Source organism: Muscardinus avellanarius, assembly GCF_963383645.1.
Source record: "Muscardinus avellanarius genome assembly, chromosome: 11".
Taxonomy (NCBI): domain Eukaryota; kingdom Metazoa; phylum Chordata; class Mammalia; order Rodentia; family Gliridae; genus Muscardinus; species Muscardinus avellanarius.
Window position 1 is genome coordinate 53,243,999 of NC_137797.1, and position 12,493 is coordinate 53,256,491.

Sequence of the window (12,493 nt, forward strand, 5' to 3'; positions counted from 1 at the left end):
GAAATGGTACAGCAAAGTTATCATTATTTGAGGCAGAATGGTCTTTTGTACTCAATATAAGTAAGCCATTAGCTTAGCTATTGGGAGCACTGGCACTGGGGATGGGTTGTGTTGGTGGTAGGATAATCTCCTAGTATGTCAGCTAAGGTCCATTCTTATATATTTTTAACTTCCTTTTTTTCTTTTCTTTTCTTTTTTTTTTTTTGCGGGTCTGGATGGAACCCAGGGCATTCAACCTCCGAGCTACAGCCCCTGCCCTATTTTTTATTCTTTGTTTTGAAACCGGGTCTCACTGAGTTGCAGAGGGCCTCATTTAGTAGCTGAGGCTGTCCACGAACCACAATCCTCAGGTCTCAGCCTCCCGAAAGCTGGGATTACAAGGGTGTGGCACCACGCCCGGCTTCAACTTCTTTTTTGCACATGAAAACTTCTAACCCTTAAGACTATCCCTGATGACTCTCTTCTGTACTTAGTATCTCCTACTTTGGTTCGCAGTTAGAAGGCATCTTTGAGCTCACTTTAGAATATTAAGCATACACGAAACAGAAACAGTGGGTTTCAAGATTCCAGCAGTCTTTTGTGTAGAGACTCTGTAAATGCTAGATTTCCCTTTTAAAATAAACTTTTATGAGTACATTGTAATCTCCTAATTTAATGAAGTTCAGAGGGATAGGGATATACTTCACAGACATTCCTATCTCTTCCTCATTCTATAGAAATATTGGCAAAGTATCTTCGTTTTCTAGGTGAATTAAATAGAAGAGAATGTAATCAAAGCATCTGGATCATAATTAATGGTTAATAAGTGTTGGTTATATTCCCTTCATTCCCTTTTATGAGCTTTGCCCAGGATCACTCTTGTGTTTTAAATCTTCTTAAGATGTAGAGTTTATAATATGATGGAGATCACTATCAACAATATTTGCTATATGTGTTCAGTTCCAAATGGATTTGGAGTCATAATCAATTTGGGTGAATACAGTTGGAGGAAAATAGCCAAATTCTATCTTTCAGAAAATCTCTTATCTATTTTATCTCCAATTCTTCTAAAGTACATATAACAGAGATTATTAAATCTTATTATAATATCACCCAATTTATTGCACACACATATATTTTTTCCCTGCATTTTTTCCAAGATCCTAAGGGTAAGAACTTCTGTTCTACTCCTACATTCTTTCTATGTGTTCTGCCTCAGTCCTCAGTTCACTGTCAAGAGCAAAGAAATTGCTCAATCAGCACTTGTTATTCTGATTCAATATAGTAGTGAGTAAATGAAGACATTGGTGAATCAACTGGAAATAATATCTTCAAAAGGAAACCACATGGGATTTTTTTTAGAATTTTGTGCCAAGTATTTAGCAATTGCTAGTTATTGTTCATACATTAAATGTTCAGATTTTTCACCCCAGTAATAGTGCTTCTGTGAATCTATCCTTTAAAAATTGGATTTATTTCTGGGATATCTATTCTTAGGGTCAATCGACTGCCAGCAAACACAGTGGAGAAAGGACAGTTTATTCAAAGAATGTTGTTGAGAAATCTGAATATTCACAGGCAGGAGAATAAATTTAGACCCATCTCCTACCATATACAAAAAGAATCAACTTGAAATGGAGTAATGACTTAAATGTAAGACCTAGTATTATGAAAGTAGTAGAAGAAACGTAAAGGAAAAGCTCCATGACACCAGACTGGGCAAAGACTATTTGGATATGACAAAGGAATGTGAGACAAAAGCAAAAGTAGGCCAATGGGGTTACATCAAAGGCAGCCTATGGAGTGGGAGAAAATATTGCAAGTGATACATCTGATAAGGGGATAATAGCCAAAATATACAAGGAATTCATCCAACTGAATAGCGGAGAGACAAACAACCCAATTTTAAAAAAATGAACAAGACATCTGAATAGACATTTCTCAAAGGAAGATTATACATTTGGCCAACAGATATGAGAAGTGGTGCTCAACATCGTTAATCATCAGAAAAAATTCAAATTAAAACCACAATAAGAATTACCCCATATCTGTTAAGATGGCTATAATAACAACAACAACAAAAAGCATTAGCTTGGAATGTAAATTAGGATAGCCATTAAGAACAGTATGGAAGTTCCTCAAAAGATTAAAAATAAAACTACCATATGATCCAGCAATCCCACTCCTGGGGATATATCTGAAGGAAATGAAGTCAGTATTTTGAAGAGATTAACAGTATTCTCATGTTCATTGTAGCACGATTCACAGCAGCCAAGATATGAAATCAACTCAAGTGTTCATAAATGGATGAATAGGTAAAGAAAATGTGGGAGCTGAGGGTGTGGCTGAGTGATAGGGCACTCACCTAACATGTACTGGGTCCTGGGTTAAATTCGCAGCACTGTAAAAAGTAAGATAAAGAAAAGGTGGAATGAAATTCATCCTGAAAAAAATTAGAAAACCTTGTCATTTGTGACAACATGGAGGACATTATGTTAAGTGAAATCAAGGCAAGTATACAACAAAACTACACATAAGCTCACTTACATGTGACATAAAAAAATCAAACTGAGAAGCAAAAAATAGTATGGTAGTCACCAGAGGCTAGGAGTCATAATCAATTTGGGTTTTGGGGAGATGACTAAAGGATACAAAATTAGAAAAAGTGTAAGAGATCTATCATATAGCTTAGAGACTATTTTAAATAGCAATGTACTGTATTATTGAAAATCACAGGAGTAGATTTTACATTCTTATAACACACATAAAATAAGTATTTGAGAAAATATATTAATTTGACTCACAAACATATTACAGTGTATCCACTTAATACAATGTATGTACATTTCAAATTATCATGTTTTGCATGGTAAATACATGCAATTTTTTGTCAATTAAAATTATATTTATTTTTGTGGTGCTGGGACCCTTTTCTTCCAGGGTATAACACCAGCCCCATTTTATTTTTTATTTGGAAACAAGGTCTCACTAAGTTGCTGAGGCTTGCAGCAAACCAGCAATCCTCCTGTCTCAGCTTCTCAAGTACTGAGTACTGGGATTAAAAGCATGAGCCACCATGCCTGGCTTAAAAATAGTATCTTAAAAATGATAAAGAAAGCTGAGCATGCTGGCATATGCCTGTAATCTCAGCACTTGGGAATTTGAGACAGAAGGATTGCACCTTTGAGGCCAGACTCAGAGCCTCAGCAACTTAGTGAGGCCCTGTTTCAAACATTTTTCATTTAGTTGCAGATAGAATGGTGGATGTAAATAGAGATTACTCTTGGTTTTCTTTTAGATGGATCAACAATTTTAACACCATTTATTTACCTGAATTCCCCCCACTAAATTTAAAATGTTAATTTTATTATTTATCAAGTTATCATAGATAATTGAGTATTTTTCTGAATGCTACTAATTTTCTTCTTTCTTTAGTAGTATTATACTATTCTGAACAAAGCACCTTTGTAAATAGCAGGTACCCCACCCTACCTTGCTCAATTTTATTTTTATAAGAGTTGCTGAAAAATGTCCTATTTTTATTTTTTCAACTTTTAGGAAGCTTAAATGACAAACTATGCTGGGCGTGGTGGCGCACACTTGTAATCCCTGCACTTGGGAGGTGGAGACAGGAGGATCGCCCAGGTTCGAAGCCAAGAGAACCTGTTTCCAAATAAAAATATAAAAAATAGGTCTGGGAGTGTAGCCCGGAGGTAGAAGGGTTTCCAGGAACCCCAGTACAACAACAACAAAAAAAAAAAAAAAAAAAAAAGACAAACTACTAGAAAAGAATTGAGATTGCATTAAATATTGATTAGTTTGGGATGACTGACAATTTTATAAAAAAATCTTTCTATTCAATGTCCATAAGTATGATCTTCTTATAAGCCACTGTATCCTTATTGTGGGAAAATAGGCTACTTCTGCATTTTTTTTTCTTACTAGTCATTGCTAGTATAAAGGAAAGCTCTTAATTGATTTTCCTCCATTTTGTATCATGCCACTTAATAGGTTCTTTTTTGTTTTCTAATTGGTTGCTTGATGTCCATTTAGTCATTGTTTACAACTGCTTCTTATGCTTTTTATTTTATTTTATTTTTTATTGGTGCATGGTAGTCATATATCTCAATGGAGTACAACATGGTAGAGGTATACTTGCACACACCATTCATTTAGCCCTTCCCCAATTCTCAACCCATTTTCTCCCTCTCCCTCCTTCTCTTGTCTGGCCTAGTGATTGACTTAGATATGTTTATGAATGTATATCATGTACATTAGGAAACTTCCCTCTTCTCTCCTTCTATCCCCCACAGTTAGGTCAACTTATTTGCTCATCTATGATTTCTCCTCCTTTGCCTAGAGTTCCTCCTATGACTTTTTCTCCTTAGCTTCTGCATATTAGGGAGAGCATTCAATTTCTTACTTTTTGTGACTGACTAATCTCACTTAGCATAATGTTTTCCAGTTCCATCCATTTCCCTGTAAATGATGTCATTTTGTTCTTCTATATGGGTAAGTAAAATTCCACTGGGTACATAACCCATAGTTTTGTTATCCATTCACCTGTTGATGGACATCTTAGCTGGTTCCATAGTTTGGCAATTGTGCTGCTATGAACACAGACACACATGTATTAACTTAACATTTCAGTTTTCATTCTTTTGGGTAGATACCCAAAAGTGGTATTGATGGATTATTTGGTAGGTTCATTTAATACATTCTTATTTGTTTTGATCATTTGTTAATGTTTTGTTGGTTCTCCATCAGCTTTGTTGGGAGAAATGTGGTTTCTTTTAATGCTGATTTAGATATACAGGAAGAATATAGTAAATTGCAAACCCTTTTAGAACCAAGTTCAAATTAGCTTCACTCTCATTTTTATTTTCACCATTCCTAAACCATATTTCCAACCCCTATGTGGAGAAAAAGAAGCAATATACAAACACTTATGTGGCCAGGCCCTCCTGTTCCCACATTGTTCAGGGCAGCAAGCCCAGAAAACCCCTGAACTGGAAATTACTATGGTCAGTAGAGAGAAAAACAGCAGCTGGTACATTAGAGTTCACAGCCCTGTGAGTTCTCTATATCCACCCTACCCAGTGGCTAGAACCAGGGACAGCAAGGCTTGTTTCAATTTTATTTTTTAATATTTTTTCATTTACTGTCACTTATTTGTTTATTTTTTATTTTTTTATTGGTGCATTGCAATTATACATTGTAATGGGATAAAGACTTGTGGAGACATACATGCACACATCACCCAATTAGCCCATACCCAATCCCGACTCATTCCCTCCCCCTCACTCCTTCCCGTGCTTGGCTTGATTGACTTTGATATGTTTAAGTACATCATGTGCTTTAGAGAGTTTCCTCTTTCCCCCTCCCATCCCCTCAGTTAGGTTGACTTATTTCCTCCTCTAGAGGATCTCCCTCTTCATCTAGAGTTCCTCCTGTTACCCATTTCTCCTTAGCTTTCATATTAGGGAAAGCATCTGATTTCTTCTTTTTTGTGACCAACTGATCTCACTTAGCATTTTACAGGAGTGCTTTGAGAGGTCAGGATAGAAACTAGAAGCCAGCTTTCCCCACCCTATGCTCCTGGCACTTGAGTTATCATCAGGATTTCAGTGACCTGGTCTAGAAGGCCATGCATTCCATAAAATGCCCTCACAAGACAGTGGTCTGTAAATAGGTCTTGCAAAAAGAGAGATGTGAATTTATGCAGTGTGGCTGGCTCAAAAATTTCCTGAACTAATTCCAAAAGAAGGAACTTCATTTTATTTCTTACATGTTTTATATAAACTAAAAGGGTGAACAGAAAGCCACTAATGCTTTTTGAGCCTGAGGAATGAGCTGGCCTGTGGCATCTTCTGTTACCGTTCATGACACTTCTCTTCTCCAGCTCCTGTGCTGAACCTTTTATCCCTGTTCACATCAGTAAATTGTACCATTTATCATTTTTCCACCCACTCATAGATTTCAGTGAGCTGTAGAGAATCACTCTCACAATACACCCCCACCATGCTACCACCTACACCAACAAATTGTGTAGAGGTGAACTTATTTTACAAGTATTCAAAACTATTGAAAGAAACTCAAATGCCTATGTGTACTTATTTTTCCTTTTTAACTTTTTTAAGGAATACAGATGAAAGATTTTTGAAGCACTTATACACCCAAGCCACCTCTGGGTAAAGACCCTTGTAATTGGGCAACTGCTATTTTAATCACACTGCCTAGAATTCTGTAGACTATCTCTGCTGGGTACACATGTTTTACTCACTAGTATGTTCTTCTCTAAAGGCAAAATTTCTGCCTTGACTCATGATGGCTGTATAATGCCTATTTTTTTAAAAAGCATTTTGAGCTGATAGACAAAGATATTTCTGTCTTCTGCAGCCTCAGCAGATGCTCATGGCTGGAAACCACCTTCTTCACTGAAAGATCCTATAGTTTTTAAGCAGATTCTTTAAGCACCATCAGTAGCAGCTCTCATGCCTGTTGGCTCAGGGTATGGTATTAGACACTCACCCCAACTGGGAAAATTATTATTCTTAATTACTACAGACATGAGCTATAATTTTGAGTTTTATTCAGTTATAAAAGTAATGAATCATCACTAAGAACATTACTTCTTTTAAATCACAAAGGTAAAGGTAATGGCAGTCAGATTACCCAAACACATTCTCCACTGCACTATCATTGCATTTACATTAACTATGATGACTTTGAAAAATACTCTTTACAACAGTGAAACAGTTACTTCTCAATGCTATCTTAATAGCCTTTTCATTATATTAACAATGAATTTAGAATTTGTATGTTTATTAGCTAGCTATGCAATCAGTAAATTCATTATTTCAAAATTTCCCATCTAGGTCTGGTGGCACACACTCATAATCCCAGTACCTGGGAGGCTGAGACAGGAAGGTAGCAATTTCGAGGACAGCAAGTAGTGAGACTCTCAGCAACCTAGCAAGACCCTGTTTCAAAGTAAAAATAAAATAGGGCTTGGGGTATAGTTCAGAGGTAGAACACCCCTGAGTTCAATTCCCAGTAACACACACTCACACACAAAAAAACAACCACAAAACATTGTACTTAATTTTTATTCATTTGCATTTTCCCCGTTTTTTATTGTGGAGGTTTTTCATTAATCCAATATATATCCACTGTATATATGTACATATTTGCTTCATATATATGTCATATGTGTATATATATATGATATAATTGTATATGTGTATATATGTATATATATTTGCTTTATTTGCATATATGTATGTTTTATATTTTCTGTGGCAAATCATCACTTTTAAAGTTTACCATGTAGCAAAGATTTAAAATTTTAATCAGTTTAGTCTTTAGTTTTCTGCCTTACATCTTTTGTCATTTCTAAGCTTAGTAAATCTTTTTGTCCCTAGACATTGGATACATATTTATCTCTCTTATTCTTTGCTAGTATCTGCTGTTTAATTTTCATTTGTTTCATTAATTATTTAAAACATATTTTGGCATAAGAAATAAAATGAGATTCCAAATTGAACTTTGTCCCCAAATTGCTAACTGCTTCCTCAGACAGCACTTACTGCCTAAACCTTCAGTTTCTCACTGAGTAAAGTATTTCTATTATCATTATAGATAATAGGTTCTATTTTCAGGGCTATACATTTTGATTATTTTTAGCCTAGAAACAGATTGATCATATTTCAAAAGGAATAGGACATATAAAATATGCTATATCAAAAGCATTAGTCCAATATTAGTTTTTTTTTTACTATTTTTCTCTAATTTTTCTTCCCTATTATATTTCCTATTTATTTTAGAACAAACTTGTTTCATGTGTGTGACTTGAATTTTGGCAAGAATTCTTTTGAATACATAAATTTATACTTAGAATAACTATCATCACTAGAATAGTCAAAGAAGAACATTTTTAATCTTTCAGGCTCAACTAATTATCATGATAATATGATAGTATACTCAGAATACATTGAAGGCATTTGGAAATGAGAAAATGGAAGCAGGCTGCTTAATATAGTGCCTAATTGCTGGGCATGGTGGCGCACGCTTGTAATCTCCGTGCTTGGGAGGAGGAGATAGGAGGATCATGCAGGTTCGAAGCCAGTCTCGCTGGCTTAAGAGACCCTGTTTTCAAATAAAATACAAAAAATAGGTCTGGGAGTGTAGCCTGGAGATAGAAGGGTTCCATTCCCAGTACCACCAATTGATTAGCATAGCTATGTGGACACTGGAATAGCTCCTTATCATTATTATGATATTCATAATTTCACAAAGTGATCACATCATTTTCAACTTCAAGGACTGGTGAAAATTAATCACTGGTTAGGTGCTAGCTGTGGGGGATGAGAATTACCAGTAGGCAGAAGACTTATTCAACTTAATACATCTGTACTTCTATTCCTGCAGGCTTTATTCCCTCTGCCTGAAATGTCACCCATTCTGCTTCTATCCAACACAAATTCTTTATGATCTACCAAGGTCTAGGTTGTACATTAATTTTCCTGTTGGGCTTCAAAATTCCTTTCAGCTAGTGACTTTCTTCTGTTTAAGGTACGTAACTTATGCTTCTCTGATCAGCTTGTCTCTTAGAATTCTTAATACCAGCATACACTTCTATCCCTCCCTAAAAGTAACATTAGGAATGTTAAGTATCTTTGGTAGGCTTCAATACATTCCTCCTGAATAAAGATATAACCAAATAAAAGAAAGCAATACTATTTCAAAAATATTAGTATAGAAAAATATTGAGAAAAATTTTGTAGAAAACCATTCTCTTTGCTTATGAATATTTTAAAGTCATCTAAAATAACTTGGTAAGCCGAGCATGGTGGTGCACGCTTGCAATCCCAGTATTTGGGAGGCTGAGACCAGAGGTTCATGGTTCTTGGACAGCCTCAGCTACTTAGTGAGGGCCTCTACAACTCAGTGAGACCCAGTTTCAAATTACAGAATAAAAAAAAGTAGGGCAGGGGGTGTAGCTCGAAGGTCAAATGCCCTTGGGTTCCATCCCCAGACCTACAAACCCCCCCCCAACAATTTGGTAATGTGTGTGTGTGTGTGTGTGTGTGTGTGTGTGTGTGTGTGTGTGGCAGTCATTTCCTTCTACGATTTCAAGATAACAGGTGGGATAGTTGGTTCATCACTTCTATTTCAGTATAGATGAACAAACAGAGTTTTCTAAATAAACTTAAGCTTTAAAAAACATCACTCTAAGGCACACAGCAGCCAATAGGTAACTTTGTGACCAGGCCGGAAATATGACTGACATACTGAAATTTCCCAGTCGGAAGGCCCCTGTGCAAAATAGAAACTGCAGAATCTACATGTAGAAAGTGCTCACTTGTCAGCAGAATTGACTTTATCTGTGGATGAGGCTGACAATTCTTTACATGGTATTCACTTCCTCCAAAAAAATCTCCCCTCTCTGCCTGCAAAGGGACCCAGAATCCTCATTATTGTATTGACCTTTTAAGAACAACAAAAGGAATTAGGACCAGGAAGTAGCTCAGTAGTAGCATGCTGGCTTAGCATGCATGGAGCCTTGGGTTTGATCCCCAATATCACAAAAAATTAACTCAATATAATCTAGAATATGAAATTGGGTGTGTCTTAGATTATGGATTATTTATACTACTCAGTACCACTGATCATATTTCAAATTCCTGCAAAAGAAAACTCGAATGCTCCATATCCACAGCCTGTCAACACAGTCCTGGATTCTCAGCTCCATTGATCTCATACTGCCCTGGCTCTTTCCTTTTGTTCAGTTTTTCTGGATCTCTACTTTCCAGTGCTGTCCATGGTTTCTATCCTAGATAAACATCATTTCTAATATTTTTAGGCCCTGAGAATCTATTGCTCTGTTGCTCCTAGGAATGGATTGAGCTGTTTCTTCTTACTCTGATGTGAGTAGGCATTAGACCCTGCAAGGGTCAGGAGAACAGGATTGCAGGTGACTGGTTCAAGTCAGATGAGCACCTTGGGAAAAGATTAGATATAGTCCCAACATCACTATCAAGTCAGGACCAAACACATCACGTTAACGAATGCAATATTATTTTGGAGCTTTTTTGTTTCTGACAATAAAACTGAGGGGTGGGTAATAAAAGGGTCTGGTGAAACTAGGTTTTGCTTTAGTGGTCCTTCTGGACACAAATAGGGCTCTTCACATTCCTGAGTTCACTTATTACAGTATCAGAATAGTTATTGTTTTATAAATTGTTAATAATTTATTTACATGCCACCATTTAGTCTTTCTTATTTCAACTGTAGTTTATGAAAATATGTTTTCAACAAAATAAGATTGTTAAAATACAATCCAATTAAGATATCCCTCCTCTGCCTCAAAACTGCTATGGTTTGCCTACATCTCATTCAGATTAAAATCCAAGTCTTGCTGGGCGCGGTGGCATGCGCTTATTATCCCAGCACTTGGGAGGCTGAGACAGGAGGATCGCACAGGTTCGAAGCCAGCCTCAGCTACTTAGTGAGGCTCTCAGCAACTTAGTGAGACCTTGTTTCTAAATAAAATATAAAATAGGTCTGGGAGTATAGCCCGGAGGTAGGAAGCCTCTGGGTTCCACCCCCAGTAACACCAAATAAATAAACAAACAAACAAATATAAAAAATAAAAAAATAAAATCCAAGTCTTTACAAAAAGTTGATAATTCTCCCTGTGCTATTTGTTATCCCTTTCTCCACCACCACATTTTCCTATCTTCTTACTGAAGGGGCTAAAATTCCAACTATTAGTTTATGGTCAATAGAACCCATTAAGTCGGATGATCTGACATAGATTCCCAAAGTTGGTGATACAAACTCCCAGGGCAGGGGATGCCAGACTGATCCAGGGGACCATTGAATAAAATAAGGGGCTGTGAAAGTGTCCACGGTGTCTCCAAGTAATTTTTTTTTCTGAAAAGGGGAGAGTAAGCTACCAAGTTTGAGAGCCTCTGAGAGTTCCTTAGTGGAATATACATATGCCCCAGTTCCCATAATTTCTTGAATCGCATTTCTCTTCCCTGCTTATTTCAATATCCTCTCAGTTCCCTGGCTTATTTCAGTCTACTTCTACCTGCTTCCTTGATCTTCTAACACTGCTCTCTTGGGATAAGCCTCACTTGGAGATGAGCTATTATCATTCTTATTTGTTGTCACATTAAACTAGCTAATGTTTTGTTAAGAATGTTTGTATCTATGTTCAAAGGGATATAGATCTGTTGTTTTCCTTACTTTTTAATACCTTGGTCTGGTTTTGGTATTAGAGTAACACCAACCTCACAGAATGAATTGAGATGTATACATTTCAATTCCTTAGAAGAGGTTGTAGAGAATGGGTATTGCTTAAATATTTGGTAGTATTCACCAATTCAATAATTTGGGCCTACAATCTTATGGGGAAAGTATTTTCACCTAACTTCTTTTTTTTTTTTTTTTGCAAGTCTGGCGATGGAACCCAGGAGCATTTGACCTCTGAGCTACAGCCCCTGCCCTATTTTTTATTCTTTATTTTGAAACCTGGTCTCACTGAGTTGCAGAGGGCCTCACTATGTAGCTGAGGCTGTCCACGAACCATGATCCTCTGGTCTCAGTCTTAACTTCTTTATAATTGTTTATAAATTTAACTTTTGTTATAAATATTATTCTTTACTCAAAATATAGATTGAATTTTAAAAATACAACTAATTTTCTTAGGGAAAGGGCTATCCACTGTTGGTCTCTTCCTTCTTGAATGTACGGTGGAAGCTCATAATATATAAAAAATGTGACATGTTCATCAAAGTTGTCATGTTTATTGTTGTTCTTACTATTTCTTTTTTTCCAAAAAGTTGGTAGAATTTTTTAGTGCCATTTCTCTTATTCCTGATATTGGTAGTTGCTATCTTTTCTTTCACTGTTATGTAACAAGTTTTTTATTGATTTTCTCTATCACTTTCTGTTTTCTATTTTATTGTTATCCCCTCTGATCTTTATCATTTTCTTCTCCTTACTTTGGGTTTTATTTGCTGTTCTTTTTCTAGTTTCTTAAAGCAAAACCTGAAGCGATTAATTTCAAACCATTTTTTCTTTTTTTGTAGAGGTGCTATAATTCCATAAATGTCACTGCATCTTGCAGATTTTGGTATTTGAGGTTTGGGTTTTTTTCTATTTAAAATATTTACAAATTTCCCTTTAGATATTTTTTCTTGATTCATGGTTTTTCTAGAGATGTGTTAAGGTGCTCCCTTTGGCAACACATATACTAAATTTGAATAATGTAGAGAAAATTAGCAGGGTGACATGCAAATTTGTAAAGACTCCATATTTTTTTCAGTTGCAAAAATAGATTATTGTTCACAGTTTTAAAAAAATGAGATGTGTTGTGCAGGTTTAAAATAATGAAAATTATTTTGTAATGTTTTCTATTTTTTTTAAATTGATATCAATTCACTTGTGATCCAAGATCATACCTTGTATGCTTCGAATCCTTTTAAATCTTTTGAGACTTATT